The sequence below is a fragment of the Tympanuchus pallidicinctus genome, unplaced genomic scaffold, assembly GCF_026119805.1.
Source record: "Tympanuchus pallidicinctus isolate F22 unplaced genomic scaffold, pur_lepc_1.0 scaffold8, whole genome shotgun sequence".
In the NCBI taxonomy this organism is placed as follows: domain Eukaryota; kingdom Metazoa; phylum Chordata; class Aves; order Galliformes; family Phasianidae; genus Tympanuchus; species Tympanuchus pallidicinctus.
Window position 1 is genome coordinate 1208459 of NW_026294802.1, and position 19042 is coordinate 1227500.

Here is a 19042-nt window from a genome sequence, read left to right on the forward strand (position 1 = left end):
GCATATTTTTCAGTGAAATATAAGGAAACTTCAGAATTGATTTATTATTTTAATCCAAGATTTATTCTTTATATGAGTTATTCTTTCATGTGATGCCTGTCTGAAATGTTTGTGAGCTTTCTGCCCTCCAAGACCTACACACACACACCCTGGCACATTATAATATCTACTGCAACATTCATGTTTTGTAAAAATATAAGCAAGGCCACCCCAGGCCATATTCATCTGATCTGGTATCTCATTCCTACCAGTACTGTGTCAAACAGAGGGTTCTGTGATATATGCTAGATATGATGTCTCAGTTCCCACTTCCTATGTGCATGATGTCTCTGCATTTCATAGTTGATGTGGGTTTTCTTACCATGGATTGGTCTAATTGATTTTTGAATACACATAAGCTTTTTATGTCTATCATATACTGCAGTAATTTGATCAATCTTTTCCAGCTATGAAGGTCTGGGCTACAAAACCTCACCCAGCTGCCCGCTGCAGTGCCTACCAGTCAAGACTTTGTGGGCCAGCATGGCTTGCTGATGCATAGCTGTCCTTCTGCTCCTTTTCAAACCTTAGAATATAAGGTTTAATCACACTCAATAGAAAAGGAAGTCCCTACATTGCATAGCTTTATTTGTACAGCAGGAGAAAAGGTCCACATTAAAAAAAAAGCCAATAATGCAGTTGCTGGAACACCATCTCCCTTAAATCCCAATAAAAATCAGCAAGAAAAGCCCAATTTGAAGTTGATGTCCACATTTTCACCTTAATATAAACAGATTTTGTCTTTTCATCTCTATGTACAAGTAATATCAGATTTGTCATGGAGTCTTTGTAGAAGATATATTTTAAGCCCTCTAAACTGCCTGAAAAACCCAAGGATTATATTTAAGAGCTATGCTCTTTTTCTTACACAGAACATTGTTAGAGAAAATCATAAGGGCTGAACCATTCTTGCCAGCTTTAATGTTTGCAAACATTTAAAATAAAAATTTTATTCTATTTGGAAACACTTTGATGATAATTTTTGTACATCTTTTTCCCTCTAGAAGAGTGTCATAAGAAAACAGACAAATGCACAAGTGGGCGATACAGACACTGTTTTACTGTGTCAGAAATGCCTCTGATCAAGTGAAAATGTCAAGTTCCCCTCTAACTCTCAAAATGTTGTTAAAATAGTAACAATAAATAATTAATAGTCCAAGTATTAATCTGTCCAAGTGTTACGACACATCTAGTCCAACAGTAAGTAATCTCACAGTAGTTAGTTTTTCAGGCTAATACAGAGCACAGGTTCTTTTGAGGCTAGCATACAATATTAGGTATCATATAGCTAGAACACAATCCTCCTCCATTGTTGAGAAGCACTCTGGTTTTCCAGATTGTATGTTTCCTGTATTCAACAAATAATATATGGTCAAGTCTGTCCACCTTTCAGGGTAAGCAGTTTCCCTCTTGCTTGTGACAGAAGCAGGGAGGAATTTAAGCCTACACAAGGAAAGAATGCAAAGAGGAGACTGTAGGAATGAAATGGAACAATTTCTGAATGATGTTGTTTCTCTAAAATGTTCTCAGAGAGGGCCAAGAGCAAGGCAATTTCTCTAGGAAGTAATATATGAAAGTGGTGGATTTGAAATTACAAGTAACACTGGATGGGACATGTAAAAGGAAGGGATTGAAACAGAATGAACAATGGCTAGAAATACTGTCAAGTCTGTGCATCACCTCCACTCATGCAAACACACACACAAAGGTAGATGTAGTCAGGTGTTTGCAAACACTATCATTACCAGCAGACAAATATAACTGTAGCTCTGGCTACAGTATCTCCAATTTTTTTTTTTTTTAAGAAATGTTTTGTCACCAATCATATGTTCTAACAGAATGACTGTATAACGTGGTGTGCATCTCATCCTCCAAGTCTGCTCTGATTTTGCTGTTTTCCCATCACACTACTGTCAAACATAGAACCAAGATGCTGAGGAGTCACCCAATAGGTCAGTTTTTGGTGGTAGAGCACCTCCCCAGTTCCCAGGGAGGAATGAGACTCCTTTGAGATATATACGAATGGAGGTATTTACATTCAACAAATTAAAAATTGCAAAATAATAGCAAAAATGGCTGAGCTGAAGGAATTTAGAAAAGAAGTACAGGATTTATATTAAATATTGCATTCTCTTACTAGTGTAGGGTATAGTGACAGACAAGAGATGATTTTTTAAAGTTCAATCTATCTCCCTACCTACAGCAACTATCTCAACCTTTATACCATGGTCATCATCACATTTTATCTGAGAAGTTATCAGAGCAGTTGTGAATTTAGGAGTTAAAAGAAAAGGCCTCTTTTTATCTCAAAGGTCATGTGAATGCTATAAAGTACAGATATGCAGTTCTATAAAATCTTCACGTTAAAAAGTACATCTACTAAAACAAAACATATGTGAAGATTCATGTTTCTTGCAGTATAGATCTGTTCCAGTCTTACCGCAGTGACACAGCTGAACTGTGCTCATACCTTGTCTCATGAAGCTGGTCAAATGTGGAAGGAAAAAGCAAGAGAAAATCTTTTTAAATACAAATATTACCCTCATCTCTTACAATTGTTAGCTAACAGGCTTGGTTTTCAATAACCCTGTTATGTAAATGAGAATTTTTCTCAATTTATGGCTGTACAACCAGGTATAAGGAGGAAAACAAATGACAACTCACATGGAGAAGATATCAAGCAGATTCTGCTCTTTCTGTTAAAAGTCTCACAGAGACATTCTGAAAAAGCTTAATTTAATCTGCCCCAACTATTAAAGAATGCCTGTATTGAACTTTTCTTGAAACCATTATTTTAGGAATAAAAATAAGCCCACTTTTCAGAAGAGCTAAGCACCCATATTCTCTCTGGCTTCACCTGGAGCTGTGGATGCTCAGCTTTTCTGAAAAAAAATCAAGCCTTAGAAGTTCATGATACGGGAAAATAAAATGTCCACAAAAAGAGTGGAGAAGTGCTTATGTTATGACATTAAATTCTAGGTCTAAAGTTGTGCTGGGAATAGTTATTTACACTGCCGGTAAATTTCATATTGGAAATCCTAGTCCACTGAGAATACTCTCCCCAACACCCCTTCCCCAAAAAAAGCTCCTAAAATACTGTAAACTTAAAATTCCCATGCATATTTCTATTTATGAAGTTTCATTAATTGTATTCATAAGCACATACATATATGTAGATGTAGCACTGCATACAGAGCAATACATGGCTGTATGTCATGTGTGAAATCGTACTTTATGTGCATACATAAACCTTATATTATTGAGACATTCACTTGTATCCATATCCAGCTCCTGCTAGTACCAAAAGTAAAATCTCAGACCACCTGCTTGGATACATAACTATGGATCTAAGCTCCTTACTTTTCGTTCTCAGGCTCTGTCTCTCAGATTGGGTAGTTGGGTCACAGAACTGGTTAATTTTCAGTCAGCAAGGCAGCAATATGCACTCCCAACAATATCACCAGACAATGAATTAATTTAGCTGTAGATTAAATATACATGATAGATAACAGTGATATACCCAACTAGTGGGTTATGCAATAATACTGTATGCAGCTAGGCAACGTTTTAAAAATCCACCTAGTTAATTAATTATGAATAACAGGCTTAAATTTTTTTAAGTAACTTAAACGTCACTGAAATGTTTACTAGCTAAACTTGTCAAAATGTATGCTATTTTAAACTTCAGCCAGGTTAAAATCTGATGTATCTTGCTGATGTTTAAACAGCTGACTGTTTCACTGCTATCTATTTTAATTAAACTGTACACTCTGAAAATAGCGTTGTGACAAAACGTGCTAATTGCTAATGTTTGAGAAACCTCTGGAGAATGGCCATATGTTAGGAACCACTGTTTAGCATTGACTTGATTGCATTCTCTACATTGCAGGGGCATCATGAAAATGTAAAAGCTAAGTGTTTACTACCTCTGAGGTAGCCCTAACTCTGAAGCATTCAATGCTTTCAAAAATATGGATTCCATTTTCAAAAGCTGTCTAACTCCATTCTCACTGAAATCAATGACAGTAGGTAAATACTTTAAGCTTGCAAAAGTCTCAGTCTGTTAATCACATAGGATTCCATTTCTAATGAGAAGTTCCTCTGTGATCTCTCATATAACCAATCTCTAACTCTATGATCATGGTGGTACTTACACATTCTTATGGCACTCCAGTTTTTAAATGAGCACTGGCCAAGATCCTAATAAATTTCCATTATAAAGAGTTTTTAAAATTTGTTAGTTAATTTGGAGAAACATGTTAGTAGACTCATTTGCTTCTGATGTTTAGCTACTTTAAAATTGAATATTGTTCAATTGCTGTAACTATTGGATACACAATGATTATATATAAACTCCAAATTCACAGCTCACACTGGTGTAAAATAAATGCAAAGGCCATTTCATGCACTTTCTAAGGTCTGTAAAGCAATTTTAGCTGATTAATATAGTTTTTTAAAAAAAACACAAAATAAGTACCTACAGCACCCTGGAATTCAGTTACCCCACTCCCATGGGAAAACACTGAAACATCTTCAGTGTTTTGCATTAGACATCTGTATTTCATAGCAGTATCTCCAATAAAACAAGAAACCACATCTTCTAATGTCATAGGAGAGAGCTCATTTCAGTGAAACAACCTTGCTAACTTAATGAAACTAGACTACTCATAACATACTGCATCATCACTATGGATGATGTTTTTAATGTGGGATGGACTTTTTTAAAGGTTACTGTACCTTTGAAAAAGCAGAATAGTGTTTGATCTTTAGCTGTATCCAGATTTGCTCCACTTTTTGAAAAGGCCATCTTTAGTGAGTCTCCTAAGTGCCCTCTCAAAGTATATTTCACAAAGACTGAGTGCTGCAGGAGTGTTGCAGGAGTAAAGAGTAATTTACTCTTTACATGGAATTATATGTAGAATAAGTAGACACACAGGAGAATAATTATTTGTAGAAGCAAGCCAGAAAGTCTAGTCCTCATCAGTGTTATTGCACCTATTCTTACTCAGTGCTAATGTGAGACTGAAAATAAAGAAAGGACTAATTAAGGAGAAGAAAAGATTTGGAGGTACAAAGCAAGGAAAACAGTAAGTCCGATTATATGACATTCATAAAATTATTAAAAGGAAAAGTCAGAAATTGCTAACATTCAACTTTAATATTGTATTTTCACAGAATCATAATATCACTGAATGGCTTAGGTGGAAGGGACCTATGAATCATCAGATTCCAACCCCTCTGATGCATACAGGGGTGCCAATTGCTAGATCAAGTACTGGATGTCTTTTACCAAAAAGAACTAAAAGACATAAAGTAAGGTGTACTTTCTGATTCTTAAGTTATATGCTAAAGAAAGAAGATGAGGAAGAAAAGGATAAATATATTTGGAAACTTTTGTTTGAACTTCCTTAGTATGTCTTTGGCATCTTCCAACAACAACAACAAAATTGCTCCTATGCAATAACCAAATAGAAATTACTTGAAACCAAACTCACAGTTATCTGTTCACAACTTACACATATGCTGAAACAGACATGTATAAAAGTTATGTGAAGCTATGAGTACATTTGGAGTATGTACAAATAATAATCAGAAGAAAAGGTTAAATTTAAATAACTTTTTCCACTTCAGCTCTAACTCACATTAATATTCTTCTGGAAAGGACTTTCAGAAGAATTTATTGGTTTCTATTTTCATTTTGCATGTATGGTTTGATTTAGTTTTTAATAATCTCAATTGGTCTTTTAAATGCATTTTTGCGTCTGCCACCTGAAAGGAATAATTCCTTTTTCTTCAGTTCATAGAATCATGGAGTCATAGAATTGCTCAGGTTGGAAAAGGTCTTAAAGATCATCGAGTCCAACCACAACCTAACCAAACTACCCTAACTCTAACCCTCTGATAAGTCATGTCCTTGAGCACCACATACAAATGGTTTTTAAACACATCCACAGATGATGACTCAATCACCTCACTGGGAAGCCTATTCCAGTGCTTAACAACCCTTTCTGTAAAGAAGTGTTTCCTGCTATCCAACCTAAATTTACCCAACCTAAACTTGAGGCCATTTCCCCTCATCCTATCACCTGTCACCAGTGAGAAAAGACCAACTCCGCTCTTGCTGTAAGCACCTTTCGGATATTGGAAGAGAGCAATAAGATCTCCCCTCAGCCTCCTTTTCCCCAAAGAATTTTTTATCCTACCGTGGTTTTCAATTTTCCCATCCTTCTTCCCAACCCTCATCCCCCACTAGCCGTCGTCCCCCCCCCCCCCCCCCCCAAAAAAAAAAAAAAAAAAAAAAAAGTTTTTATTAATTCCATTTAAGCTTACAATTTCAAAGGTGGTTTAGGCAGCCAAATTCTGGAAGAGCAGCTTAAGAGATCACATTCTAAATTAAGACCATTGTTAAAGAATATAGAGAGCTGATTGTCACAATGGTAAGTGATGTCTTTTCTGTGTTAAGCTTTCTTCCACTTGATATCCATATGGTTTGCCTCTTTCTCTAGACTTTGAGTAACATACTCCAAACAAATGCACTACTACCCAAGCAGTTCACAAATCCACCAGTTTTCCTGTGTCATGATCTCCAGCCTGAGTGAACATCTGAGCCAGTCTCCTTCTCACAACTCTCAATGTCCATTCACGCTCAGCGCCCTCCTTTGCCGTTATTCACTGTGATACTCCCATGGTCCTGTCAGCCCGATCAATAATTTCGTTGTCAGTTTCAACTGAGATCTCTACATACTGAAACTCCTTCCAAATCCTCAGATCCACATTCTTATATATTCATGGAACTCGCTTCACAGTTACAACAACTTCTTTCCCCCCAGCTCTGACAAATGCAAGCTTGTTCTCCTTATATCCATGCAAAACACTGCTGTAAAGTTCCTTTACAAAAGTGCAGTGGTTTTGAATGGATGCATGTGATTTCTCAGGCTGTGTTCCCTGGTTCCTCGTTTCTAGTGCCTCAAGTGGAAGATATTTTTTTCTGCTTCCCTACGATTTCTGCACTATGAGGTCACAATGTTACTCTTTACAACCCATTTGTCATATTTCCAGATTGTCAGAGTATGTTTTCTCTCAAAGCATAGCATATTGTTTGAAAGATGTCTCTGCAAATACCCAGAAAGCCATGTCAATTACCTTCCTTCCTCTAAACTCCTCCCAAGGGATCATTCTACACTAAAATACCATGCACAAAGAGTTACCTTTCCTTTGGTGTCCCCTTTGCCTGGATCTGCTGGTGCACCCAGTATGGGAGCTCAAGGTTTGTACAGAAACCAATGCAGTGCTCTCCCCTAGCCACAGCTCCTATGAGCTGCGGTTATACAGAAAAAAAATCATCAACAAATATAAAACCTATATGAACAAGACAAGAGGGCAGGCAGCGCTAGCTGCCTTTCTCACACAGCTGCAAGATTTGACATTAAGGCAACAAGGAAGATTGCTAACTTACGCTGTCACTTATGCAGACACCAGAAAGAATAGTAACCAATCAGCGTCTATCCTACATCCCTCAAAGTCCTGCACACACTAGGCTTTTTTTTTCTTCTGTGTTCTGTAAGTAGCTGGGACTTGAAATGGTAATTCATGTTCATCTTTTCAAGCCTCACAGATATCTCATCACCACAGTGTTACTCCAAGTAATGAAACACAGACATTAATTCAGTGTGTTACTACCTCCCCCAGTCAGTCCAGAGGCAGAAAGCAAAACTGCAAAAGTTCTTAAGCGTACATAATTTACAAGATGTTTTTAAATTAAAAAAATAAAAAGCCCCATCTTAATAACAAGTGCAAGATCTGATGTCTGCAAAATACATTCAAGCCTGCTTCAAAATGTTGGCATTTTCAAGACAAGACCATTTAAAGGGCATAACCTAATGAATCATTAGCACCAAAGCCTATCTAAATTAAAAGTATAAGAAGATGCTTTTAGAAGCATCACTCACTCTTTTTTTTTTTTTTTTTTTTTTTTTTCTCCACTCTTGTTATTTCATTTTCAGGAAATATCCAGAAGACCAGTTTCTTAAACATGCTTTTAAAAATGGCTCACTGTGATAGATTTGCTGGAGTTCCTTTTATTTCTGTCACAGGAAATAAATTGGGCTTGGTGTTTTCAAGAAAGAAAACGTATCAGAGCAGGTTCTTATTCTCAATGGAAAGGGATTTATCTCATTAGCAAGATCTGCCCTAATTTCAGATTAAATTTTACGTGGTATGCTTGAGTTCACATATGTTTACAATTTTCCGACAGGTGTCTATTTAAAGCAATGGTATATTTGTGTACACATTAATATTTCCTGTGAGTTTTTATAAGCATTAAATAATCCAAAGCAGGATTTCCTCATGATTTTATCCAGGTTCTATAATATCCAGAGACATTTAGGAAATTGCTCAGAGAAAGAAAAATAACAAACATAAATATAAATAAACCTGTGCTAGCTGAAACGCAAATATTTGAGCTTTGCACAACACAGCTCATCTCAGCTCTGGCCCAAGCTGCTTGTGAAGGCAAGCAAATGCCACAGTCCCTCAAATTCTCAGAGATTTGCCCACATTTCCACACTGCCCACAAAGAAAATTTTGGTCTGCGTGAGTTGAAAAGGCAATTTTCACTACTGAAGCTTTTCCAAACATGCCCAACACATCTATAGCAACTAATAAAGGATAAAAGCTGGTCCCCAACACTATATAAAATAGTTTGGTACGAGGGGACTATAGATTACTCTTCTCTCAATAAGCTTCAACTGTAAATGATTATTTTTGGATTCTCATATTCTCCTCCTCCACCACCTCCACTCCAAAATGTGCTCTTTCTTCAAACAGATTCCTAAAACAACAATATTTCACCAGAGGTACGGAATCTAAGAAGGTCATTCCTGGGAATCGTACTCCTCAAATCTTGCCAAGTTATCTGAGCAAATTTCCTTATGTGATTCTCTGCAAATTAGATTTCTTTGATTAAACTGCCCCATGCCTATTCTTTTGCACACAGATAATTTGTGGGGCTTCCTACACTTGATTTGCAGGTGTCTGCATAGATGGTATAAAGCTGAATCTGGAACAGAATAAGTAGAATCACAAAAGCAGCCTTCAGTGTTTGAGGTCACATACCAAATATGGAAATAATTTTTAAATATATTAAGCTTCTATAATGGTTGAACAGACAAAGCAGGGATCTGACTTTCTTACCTTGCTACTATTAGTTAAAGACGTCAACGTTTGAAGTTTTCTATATATTCTATTAATTTCTGCAGTTTCTTCTTTTAAGAATGTCAGAATTAGCTGTGATCACTTTGCAATCATTTCCCACTAAGCAGTCGCTAATCAGTATCTTGCAAATCTGAAATTTATGGAGAATGTTATGTTCCATGGGATATGCCAAATCACTTAACTCAGGACACAAGCCTTAATCTTTCCAGCTCCTTTGTCAAGGGATGGGTCTCTTGAAATTATGAAGCTGTCATGCCAAGGAGTAGCCCTCAGAATTTGGAAGGACTGATTAGAACTGTTTCAGGCCACAAATCATTCCATTTTTCCCAAAAGGTAAGAGAACTTTGTAAAACTGACCTGGCAAGTGAGATCATGAGCCTAAAGTGATCCCAATTAAATTAAAGAGATTCTCTCTGGTGTACCCGCAAAGGGAAGAAGCACTTAAAGGAAATCTGAATCATAAAATAAAACATAATCTGTTCACTACACACAATTACAAGGAAGAGTAAATCATTACAAAAAAGCTTTAAATATATAATCTATTCTTTCTTTTTTTTTTTTTTTTTTTTTTTTGAGAGTACAAACAAAATGTCTTTATTCTAAAGATTTGAGGGCTTATAACTAATTAAAAATATTCATAACAAACAAAATTACTTGCTCAGTCTAAATAACTCCCTGCCCACATAAATCAAATCAACCCAGAATCACAAATAAATTCCCAGCTTGCCTCATGCTCTTCAACCCTCAGCAAAAGCTCAGCAAAAAATAGCTCTGCAGCATGTTCTGAAAGTTAAATTTGGGCTATTTTGGACCTCAGGGAAAATAAATTCTGAAATCAAAGAATCTTCATGGAAACCCCCTATCACCATTTCCTTTCTATTAAGAGAAAAGTTCTATCATTTATGCATCTCTGTAGATGATATCTACAGTAATATACAAATATCTAAAAAACAGTTTGTTAAAAGACCGGTTGAAGAAGTATACGCTTTTTTCAATAATTTTCATTCTATTCTGACTAGAAAACATCTTGCAAAAAGCAGAGGTGCGTTATAATATCCTACAAACAGGAAATCAGAATCTGCAATAGCATCAGTGTTAGAATCATTTTAAGTTACATATTTGGTTTATATCTTGTCTCAAAGTATAAAAAGTGCAGATGCTGACAATTGCTCTTAGACAACTACCACCTACTAGGTACAGTAGAGTGAAGAAAACCTTTTGACTAGAGATGGGCACTAGCTCAAATTGATACAGCACTGAAATCCAATTCCTGGGAGAATTGTATTTCAATCTCTCAAAGGCATTTTGTGATGTCCAGAATAAAAGGAGCACAACCTGAGCTCCTTGACTCTGGGTGGTTTCTGAACACACCCTTCTGATTCTTCCTCCTGGCCATATTCTCACCACTATGACTCTCTTTTGTGTCAAATATTCACTATTTTACTGTTTTCCATACATTTGTCTCAAACTCTCACCAAAATCACCTGAAAGAGATGTTAAGGCACATGTGAGATGAGGTGGTGATCTGAAACAGCCAGCATGGCTTCACCAATGGTAGGTCATGTCTCATCAATGTCTCATCAAACTAGCACTCACCATGCTAGTGGCCTTCTAGCATGGAGTAATGGCACGGGTGGACTGAGAAAGGGCAACTGATACCATCTACCTGTAGTTGTGCAAGGTCTTTGACATAGTGTCACATCATATCCTTATCTCTAAATAGGAGACATACGGTTTTGAAAGTGTGGGGGGGGGGTTAGACTACTCAGTGGATAAAGAATTGGCTGGGTGGTTGTAGCCTAAGGATTGCTGTCAATGGCTCTACACCCAGGTGGAGGCCAGTCACAAGCGACGTCTCCTAGGGGTCTGTCTTTCAACCATGCTCTTCAACATCTTTATCAATGACTTAGACTGTGGGATTGAGCATACCCTCAGCAACTGTGCTGATAAACCTGAGTGGTGCAGTCAGTACAATAGAAGGAAGAGATGCCAACCAGTGAGACCTGGATAACATTAAAAAGTGTGCCCACAAGAACCAAATGAGATTCAGTAAGACCAAATGCAAAGTGTTGCACTTAGGTTGGGGCAATCCTAGATAAGTGTAGAGAATGGAAAATGAATTCCTAGAGTGCAAACCTACAAAGAAGGACTTGGAGGTCCTGTTCAGTGAAAAGATGGACACAAGCCAGCATTGTACTCCTGCAGGCCAACAGTATCCTGAGCTGCATCAAAAGAGAGGTGGCCAGCAAGGCAAGGGAGGTGATTGTGCCTTTCTACTTTACCCTTGCGAGGTCTCATCTGGAGTACTGTGGCCAGCTCTAGGGCCCTGAACATAAGAAGGATGTGATGCTGTTGTAGTGGGGCCAAAGAAGGACCACAGAAATTATCAGAGGATTGGGGCACCTCTCATATGATGAAAGGTTGAGGGACTTGCGATTTTTAGCTTGGAGAAGTGCAGCATCTGAGGCATGGACTCAGATGTGAATGTCCCAAATCAGTTATTACAAGTTCTAACATCCCTTATACACATTCACAAGTTTTCTTTTTCAACTTTCCCATATGCCTTTACATGTCAACAAAACATTCCACAAACATTCCTTAATTCCTCATCCAGTCAGTCATGAGTCCTTCCTAGCCATGTTCTCTTCCTCCAATCAGGGTCATCATCACATGGCCATCATGCTGCTTACTTGACTTCGTTTTTCTCTTCTTTTGGAGGTATGCTTGGTTCTCAGCTTTGCTCTATAGCTTCCGTAGCTTCTGCTCTGAATAGTCCTTCTTGTATTCCCACAGAGAAGGCTCTAGGAAGACCTCATTGTGATCTTCCAGTTCTTGAAAGGAGCTTACAAGCAGGAGAGGGACTTTTTACTGAAGTAGATAGTGATATGACAAGGGGGAATGGATTTAAACTGAAAGAGGTAGATGGTAGGAAGAAATTTTTCACTCAGAGGGAGGTGAGACACTGGCACAGGCTGTCTGGAGAATTTGTGAATGCCCCATCCCTGGAGGCATTCAAAGTCAGAGTTTCCTGGGCTCTCTGGTCTAGTGGCAGCAGGGGGTTGGAACTAGATGATCTTTGAGGTCTGTTCTAAACCTAGCCATTCTATGATTCTATGATCATGTGAAATAGGGAGAAAGAGATGGGTGTCACTGTTTTTTAAGCCACTCATGATAATTGATCTCTACACGACACTGAAAAAAAGCGGGTGGGAAGCTCAGGTTAATATTTCACGCCAATTTATCTGAGGTTCAACAAGGCTACACAAATTTCATCTTTAGATGTGGCACAATTGACTAATACAAAATCCAACTTTCAGAGTTGGAATTTAATCTAAGGTTGCCAAGCAAGATCTAGATAATTGAAAATATGGCAGCATTCATAACCTTATGGAAATAATCCAGTTTATTTAATAACCTACAGTTACAAAACTGATGCAAACATGCCTACCATCAAAGCCTTGAAAGGTGGACATTTCCTAGTGTTTTCAACTCTGCTCTCATGTACTGTAGTGATGAAAGGCATTTCAGCTCTCCTAATTGTTTCTCTAACCATCATCCACAATTAAAAAAATAACTAACATCACCTTCAGAGCACTATCCCAATCATGGAAAGCTGAAAAAGGAAAAGGAAAGGAAAATGACATAACATATACTTGCAGTGCACCAGAGAAGAACCCAAACTATAAAACTAGATTTCAAACTTTGATTTTTGATTTCAAGACAGATTGAACTCACAGCCGTTGGACAAAATGAGAAACATTTAATTATGTAAAAGTAATTAATATTAGAATTACAGCCTTTTCTTTCTGTGGGCTTTAATCCACGCTTTGTCCACCTCTTACTCTGAAGCACTTCTTCAAACAAACACGTACAGGCTCCACTTAAAGTTTCATGTTCCAAGCAGATCTTTATACAGTGACCTTATTCTGATTATTACTCCATGGCTTTACCAGTCCCATTTGTTCCTAAGCAGAAGGCGTTTAAAATTCCAGAGTAGCTTCACAAACTTCACATGTGACTGACAGTGAACTCCCAGGTTTCTGAAGGGTTTTCTGATATATGGTGCCACGAGACCTAGAGACACACAACTCTCAGAAGTCTGAATGGAATCCAGCTTTCTGAAGCTCAGTCTCAGGGGCATGCTCCAGACTCTGTGGTCAGAAAGATGATGCTGGTAACTAAAATCAGACAAAAACCCCTCACACATGACTTGAAGGCATGGATGTTAGTGGACAGAAAGTCTTTCACATACATACACGGTTGCAAAAGGAAGCAGCGGTGGTAGTTCAGCAGGAGGACAGCTTACCAGTCTGAGTCCTTATCTAAATGTATATAGACCTGATTTTTTTTCTTCACATGTACATAAGATTGACATATCAATTCATATTTAAATGCATAAGCTAGTAGATTCATATTAATAATAATAATAATAATGCTATGAACACAGCAGAGCTCACAAGCTCACTCTGTTGTCTGAGATTGGAGACAATGAAGCAGACACAACATAAGACAGAATTTCCTGGGTGTCTGTAATTGAAAGGTATCTTGCATGCTCTGTTATAAAGTCCTGTTTTCAGTTGTTTCTAGTTTCGCCAGACTCTCAGAATCTGGACTGAAATTTTCTACAGCAGAATTCTGCCTCAGGCCTCCGTTCCTCCCTTTTTTCCTGAGTTTCAGTTAAAACTGTTCAGCTATTTCTGAGAACAAAACAAAAATGAGCAGAAAAGCACATTTTGTTCATTGTTTTTTTATTTTATAAAAAAAAAAAAACAAAACAAAACAAAACAACCACAAAAACAACATAGCACTGAAATAATAACAAAAAGGTCCCGACCAAGGATCTCTACTGTCCCCTTTACTTTGAGTAGGATATGAAAGGTCACACACACATGCAAAAAAAACCCACCCTCATGCCAAGGATATGAATTCTTACATCCTTGTGAAAGGCTACCCAAATTTGGCAAAGTTAAGAGCCTCCCAGGGATTTGGTTCATATGCATCAGTAGAGACTCAGAGCTTAACTTCTGTGTTTTCCCAAGATTCGGCTGCCGCGTAAAAGCTCTAATCCTTTCCCTGTTCCTCCTCCTGACTACGTGGGCTGCCCTGTAGCCATGCTCATGGCCCAAAAGAAAACTAGGTGTTTCTCACCTGTTCCCTCCTAGACACCCTGGAAGCACTTAGGGGAGGGGCTTCAAAGCCCTGGCTGTGCCCCTTAGCTCAGCAGTTCAGGCAGAGAAAATAAAGTAAAAGGGAGAGAAGAGCTGCAGGACATGAAAGTAAAATAGCAAATCAGCACCAAAGAGACAGTAAAGCGAGCTAAGGCAAAAGACAGTAGATAAAGATGAGCAGAAAAGGATAACATAGGAGAGAATACAGGGAAGACATTGGTACAAATGAAACTCAAGAGTCCTAAGTTGGTTTCAAGAGGTGAAATGTTATCAGTAAAGTGAGCATTAAATTGCCAGGTATGTAACTGCCAGCAGCGCCCATGTTGTCCTGGTCTATGGGCCAGAAATCCAAGGCTGCTTTAAGAGACCTTAAAGTCATCTCAAAGAAATCTCCATTTCTCTCTTTCAGACTTTTAAATTTTTTATCTTTTTGTTCTAGTTGAGAAGCTACATATAAAATGTTTGTGATGAAAAGCATACAGGAAATACAAGTATTACGGTATTTACATACAACTTCAATTCACTTCCTTTATGAATACAAATCATGATAGTGCTTTTAATTACACAGCCACCTGCATCATTAACTGCATGGGATAAACATACCTTGGGAAAAGAAAAAAAAAAACTGAACTATATGGGTAAAAAGGCTAGCATCAACAGAATCCCTACCTCATCTCTTACAAAGAACATATACTGATTAACACAAGATATCAGAGATAGAAAACCAAGAACAGTCTTCTAGTCAAAACATTTGACTTTAATAGTTGAAAAGTAAATAGAATTCCATTTCTTTCATCACCTTTCATAGTTACAAACTGTGTGTTTGTTCTGTGCTTCTGAATTCCTAACACAAGGCACCTGGGGTCAGGTTGGCAAAGGTACCAAATACTCCCACCTGGAATGAATGGGAATTGTACTTTCAACATGAAAAAAAACCATGAGGTACCAGAAGCTTAAAAAGTAATGGTGAATGTTAGCCATTTAATGAGGATGGGCCCTGCTGAAAGTTGCAGAGCTAGTTTTTAGTTTTTTCTGGGAGAGGGTGAATCCTTCTTTCTCACAAGGATTTTGAGTAGTTGGATTTATTTTTCTTCATGAATGACTTCAATATTTGGGTAAGCGCACTGGGGTATATGGGGGAAACATGGTTTTGTACCAACTGTGAGGCTGTGAGGAGCTGTCTTTAATAAGGAAAACAAGAGAAATGTTGTGATGTTTGGTAACTGAATGTAATCTTGTTCCACAGCTCCACTAATGGTGTGAGTCCTTCAGAATCATGTTACAGTACACCTCTACAAGAGCATAAATGAGACTTATACAAGATTAATTTGTTCTTAACTGTTACCCAGGGATTTTCAAATTCTGAGTTCTTGATTCTGCTACTTCTCATGCTCTTATTCAGAATCTTCTTGTTGATTTTTTGTGAAGTACCTGAGTCCATGGGAGGAATCATGTATGGTAAGAGTGCTTTCAAAACAGCTGTCACAGTCTCCTCACAATAAGATTAAAGTTAAACGCAGCTTCTTTTTTAAAGGATGATCAAGTGCCCATGAAAGTTGTAATTTCCAAAAATGAATAAATACACATTGCCAATTATTGACAGAAAGTTTAAAGCCATTCCACTTTCTAGGGCTCCGATTTTTATCTTAACTTGTGTGTTAGACAGAGCCAGGCCTGGATAAGCACGTAACTGAACCCCTTGGGGAAAAAACTCATGAGCTTCAGGCTGCAGTGGTAGTAATTCAGTAGGTGGCATTATATCCTTAAAGATGGTATCAAGACAGTCCCCTAGTAGGATATTTCATTAAAAACATCTTCCAAACAGAATCCTAATCTCTGTCCCTCATTTGTTTTTATGGTGAAGCAATCCTGAGAATTTCCTTTCTCCATAAGGCACAAGAGAACTGTGAATGTAAACACTCCTAGGAAGTCACAGAGAGATTATGTGCTAGGACTCCCACAGATGACATAGACACCAAAACCGTAACACTTTAGGTATCAAAGAGATTCTTAAACTCTCTGTCAGAGGCCTATGTTTTGGTAGTTATATTCCCACCAGCGGCCTCTATATATGAACTCTTCTATCAAAATTCTGAATCTGGCTGTTATTAGCTAAATTTTCAGAGATAAGGGTCCATAAAACCTGCAGATGCCAGCGCTGATCCTGCACAGAAGACCGCCTGAACTTCCTGAAGGACTCACTGTCTACTTAATTCAGAGCTGAGGGCTCCCCTTGGTGGTAGGGTTCAGGAAGTCTCCTTTCTGGTCTTTCTCTGGCCTGGGAATTGTAGATGATAGCATTTACTACTATAGATTTTAAATGTTTAGGAGGCAAAGAATTTTACTTTCAGCTTTTCATTCTTGCTTGTTATGATAGTGAGGCATGAGTGAGAAAGAAGCAAAAATAAGGCAGAAACGTTCAATGCTCCCTCAGAAGGAGGGTGCTGAAAATGAGACATGGTTAGAGACAAAATGAATACTTCAGGTACATACCTAGTTACCTCTCGCTAACAAGAAATACAAATTGGAAAGGGTCTTTTCTCATAGTTAGGTAAAAACAAATAAATAAAGGACAGATTTGACTCAGATCACATATAAACTGATATACCCTTTAGCTCCAGATTCTCTGGTTATTCCTGTTGACATCCAGAGACTAGATTTCATTGAAAATGGATGGACAGACCTGTAATTTCTTAACTGACCTTTGAAAATAGGATTAATTCCTAAACCTCTGAAGTACTTCGGCAAACTTTATTGTGAGTTGTTTCCGTAGAGACAACAAGCCACATCGCATTTAAACTTTCCTACTGTGTGCCTTCTCCTCAAACGCCGTGTCCTCTGTTTGGAACTTGGCGATCTGAACATAAGTGATCTGTTTCATATTTATGGATGCTCTTTTGTTGTATTTTTCAAAGAGTACGTGCAGAGAGTGCGTGGTGCGACAAAGGATGTAAGAAATTGTGAAAGAGAAACTTGATCTTGGTCTGAGCTGGCAGGGCTGTGTAGGTATGGGCCTTACAGCACTACACTGATTACTTTGTTGAGACAGAAACTGTAGCTAGTGGAATTTGGCCTTAGACAGAACGAGCTGCTTCTATTTTGATATCCGCAAAGGGAGGGATTGGGGGAGTACTAGCAGGAGTTTTCACGGGGGCCTTAAAAAGCCATTCAAAAAACTGGCAGTGCAAAAACTGGCAGACAAGAAAATCTTGTCAGCCACTACTTCAGGCTTTGAACCATGTACTCACCAACTCCGTGATTCTCCTTCTTCAGAGTCAGTTTATTCAGCTTGTTATGAATGACTTTCAGCTGCTCTGTAAACTGTTATTGTCCAGGCTCCATTGCAATGAGGGGTCACTTGCAGTTTCCATTATAAACCCAGGTTTACAGGTGTTTATTATAACTTGGCAGTTTTCAAATCTGGGTTAAAAATTGGTACACATTTTTAAGACCAGATGGGCTTTCTATCCTTTTCTCTTCTTCCTTCTTCCACCTAGATTTTAACCTTTTAGGAGCTGAAAACAAATTGCTATAATCTGCAATGTTTTTAAAAATATATATTGCTACAGAAATCCATTTCCCTAATACAACAATAGATTTGTGGGCTGTGTTTGTGATACACTCTTTAGGGTTGGCCAATATTGGAGGCTTTTAAAACTTCCCAGTTGTTTGTGACAGTGTCTTCAGTTTGTCTAATTCCTACGTGGCCCTGATCCAGCATGTAGCTCAGTCCATTGTCCTGAGTCCCAATGGCTTCAGTGGTGCTCCACGTGAGCTGTTCCCTTGATCCAAGTTCTAAAAGAACCATAATATATTTGCCAAACATCCTATAAGGGGGGCAGTGCTAACGTTTTTGCTTAATTCTGAAAAGGAAAAGGAAAAACAAGAGAGTTCACTGGAACAATATGCACTCATTCACTCAGGATGAAGAATCAAATCTGCCTCTCAGCTCTGATAGTGCCTGCTTACTTGAGGTTTGTACACTAAACACCAGATTTTCCAGCAAGATTTCCCTCCTATACAAGAAAAACACTTGAAACTGCTAACAGCAGGCCAATGAAAAAGTTACAAAAATTGCATTAATCTTAGATAATTTAGAGTTTAAGTAAATATTCTAAACTTGATATTTCCAGAAAAATCATCAGCAAAACACCTTCATCATGCCTTGATTTCCAGTTGTGGTTGTTGGAAGGATTTTTTTCGTATGTATATATTTTTAAAATCTTCAACTCCTGAACAATCTTGCTTTACTTCCAATAATTCTCCTCAGTGACTGTGGTGCTGCAGACTTCAGTCTGATACAAGATACATGGCTCAATTTATCACTCAGTGTGCTGCGTAATCTGTTACAAGCACAAATGCTAGTTTTACACGGATGCAGTTTTTAATAACAATAATAAAAAGAGCTTGCATCCACAGCTGTTTATTTTTGAGTAGCTTCTTTCCTAAGCCACTTTCTGGGAAAAGTAAGGGTGATAGGCGTATAAAATTCACTGGCTCGGTAGCCAAAGCGATGAAATGCCACTGCTATATTGATTTAACATTGCTGCCATGCAAGCCTCACACATGTGAGAATCCTCTGGACAAACGGGTGCACTGACCTCACCATCAGCACTCTGCAA